Raw genomic sequence first — 3,124 nt, 5'->3', positions numbered from 1 at the left:
ATTAGTAGTAATTTTTGTTTGTTTTATTTTTATGTGTGTGTGTGTGTGTGTGTGTGTGTGTGTGTGTGTGTGTGTGTGTGTGTGTGTATACATGTGTGCATATGTTTGTGTGTTTTTGTTTGTTTGTCTCCTTGTTGTTTATCATTGTTGCTTTATATCATTATGGATTCTGTATCTTTTCTTTCTCTTTTTTTAAACAAGAAATTGACATTTACAGTATCTTTTGTATTGACAGAGGGTTTATAAAATTAAATAAAATGAAATAAAACAGAAGAACCTGATCCGTTCGACATTATGAATTCGTATTGATTTGTCGATTACTGTAAATTGAAACTTTGATAAATTACGTGACAACACACAGCCCAAAACAGGGACGTTAAAGTTAGTGAAATCAAACCCGGCGTCGATGGTGTAGTGTTTCTAGGCCCTATAGACTCTTCGCTGTTTCACACAGATTACGTGATTTCGATTCCTGTGCGAGAGAGTCTTATTTTATCGAGCACCTCCGTCTTTCCACTATGATTTTGTATCCCACTAAGCTTGGATGAGCTCGGATCGATAGGCTGAGTTAAAGCATCCTATCTCCTAAACTATTAAAATCGTGTTGGTGTGATTTTAAAACATTAATTACAACCATTGACAATCAAGGAAATGAAACAAAGTACAAACTGTAGTACGTATTCAAAATCGTACAAAGAGCTGAAAAGTAGCCTACGACTGAACAGTCATACTGAACAGTTTAAGATTTCAGTGGAAATATGAAGCACAGTAACGGATGGGTTTTCTTTTTTATTATTTTTTTTTTACAAAAAGAAGAGAATTTTTCTCTCTGTTTTAAGTTCAGTACACCAAAACATAATAGAATATGTAATGTCACGCTGGGGAGCATGAAGACAAATGCTGCAAACAAAATCATAGTCATTATAAGATTGAATTTGGGGATTGAGAATGGAGGGGGGGGGGTGTGATACCCAAAACCAGAAAGCCAAGGAACCTTAAATTATTAAGTTTACGTGGTCATTTCCCCTCCTCCTGTGTCACAATTATTATATTTAATCTATTTGCTTGTTTGCTTACAGTTACCCCGTGGTAATTACACGCAAACATAGTCAGAACAAAGGCAGTGCTTGTGTATACTATTCAGAAAACTGCGTGCTATCAGTCTGGCTCAAATGATACATAACAGTAAAATAAAGTTTGATACTTGGGTTCATCTCAATCAGTTTCGCCCTAACAAAGGCCAGGCACATACGTAATTTCAATAGCTACGTTGTATATTTTCTACGACCACCGATTAAAAATGTGTCACGACTCTGTGGAATCAGGTGCTCGTCAGTTTTGGGGCATGTGGAGTTATTGGTATCACCTGAAAGCTGATTTATTTGCATTGCTTCTAATGAAATAGGTCTTGAATAGAACTCAAGATAGATCTACTCACGAATGAAGGAAGTGAGGTCGCCTGGTTTCACTGGTAAAATTAGCGAGAAAATGGCATCTAAAGTTTGGTAACTCCAAGAGCAAAAGCGTCTTTGAAAACCAAAGAATGACATATTTTGTGCCTTTAATTAATGTTTTTGTGTAAATTCACATGAAGATGTGTTTTTTTTATGGACATAAAGGAGGTTGAGAAAAAAAATCGATAATAATTTCCAAACTTGCGGAAATAAAGCTTGATTCACCAATTTCGTTATTTTGACGAGCGCCTGATTTCACTACACTGCCTCACAAATTCCTTTTCGAAGAAAGAAAGACATGCCACTTGGCATAAAAAAATAGAAGGGAAAAATATTTTGACAATTGCTTGTTACTATTCCAAGGGAAATTATGTTCTTGAAAATTTTGCCTAAGTCCTGATATAAGGGCTGGTGGGGCACCTGGGGTCTATTTTAGCTACTACAAGACTTAGAGTACCCATATTTTCTGTGGTACATCGTGTGCTATTGGGGATTTCAAATCAATAGTTCAAAAAGTATATTGTGAATCGGTTGCTATGGTAACGACAGCCATATTGGATATCGTATACCCTTTTCCATCCCATTTTATTCCCTTATTTATCAACCGATTCACTTCTAATTTAGCATGCCAACAGAAAATATGTAGCTCTTAAATTTGGCTAGTTGAATTTTTTAAATATGCTTTAGTTTTTATTTTATGACACTTACAATTCTGATGTTGCAAAAAAGTGAAAAAAAGGAAAATTCAAGCTTTTTAAGCCCATAAATCAAAAACTACTCAATTAATCAAAAATTCAAAAAACCCAAAATTTAGAACTAGGTGTTTTTGGTATCCTGTGAAAGTTACATTGAAATTGAACAAGAAACAGAGCAGACAAATGGGATAATCTGGGGGGAAAATAGGATTGTGTGTAAACAGCCGATAAAGGTAAGAAAAGGCTAGAAAACATCTGCTTTCGTAGAAAAAAACTGACCTAAAAACACAGCTTTAGGGTGTAGCAAGGCTTACATACGTTTCTGGATATTGTTCAGGAAATGTCCAGGTACTATAATATGTAATAAACACAATTTGCAAAATTTGACCCCAAAACACGATTTCCAGGGGATTTCCTCTCTAAGTAGAGTTATATTACGCCTCTGATAGAGAATCGGATCAAGCTGTTACCGCCGGTGGTTGGAGGCTGCCACTGGTAATAAAGTGGTAAATCTGTCTTTTAATCCTGTAGTTTCTATCTCTCTTGATTGTTCCCCCTTCACTAAACTGGCGTTATCGTGCCGGTATGTATCTGTTAATTAACTCTAAAAGCTTACCTCTCAACAAACTCCCGCTCTTTCCTCACGCGATGTACTTGTGATTTCCCTCCCCGGGAGGTAACTGTTTCCCGTCTCTGTTGTCACCGGACACTAGATCTACACACACATAGCAACCACGCACTACCACCCACAAGGTGTGCCGTTGTCAAGGTAATCAAACAACACAATATGGTTGCAGGCAGCAGCGTATTGTGATCGTAAACCTTAACCTGTCTCTGGCCATCTGGAACAGTGATAAACATCACAGTTGTCCAAAGCGTGTCCTGCTATTCCACAACATTTTCTTCGGATAATCGGCATTCTGGATAATGGAAGCCGAAACAATGAAGTTTGTTTATTGTTACATGTTGGCGTGG

This window comes from Aplysia californica, unplaced genomic scaffold (assembly GCF_000002075.1).
Source record: "Aplysia californica isolate F4 #8 unplaced genomic scaffold, AplCal3.0 scaffold00804, whole genome shotgun sequence".
In the NCBI taxonomy this organism is placed as follows: Eukaryota; Metazoa; Mollusca; class Gastropoda; order Aplysiida; family Aplysiidae; genus Aplysia; species Aplysia californica.
This window is presented reverse-complemented; position numbering follows the sequence as displayed.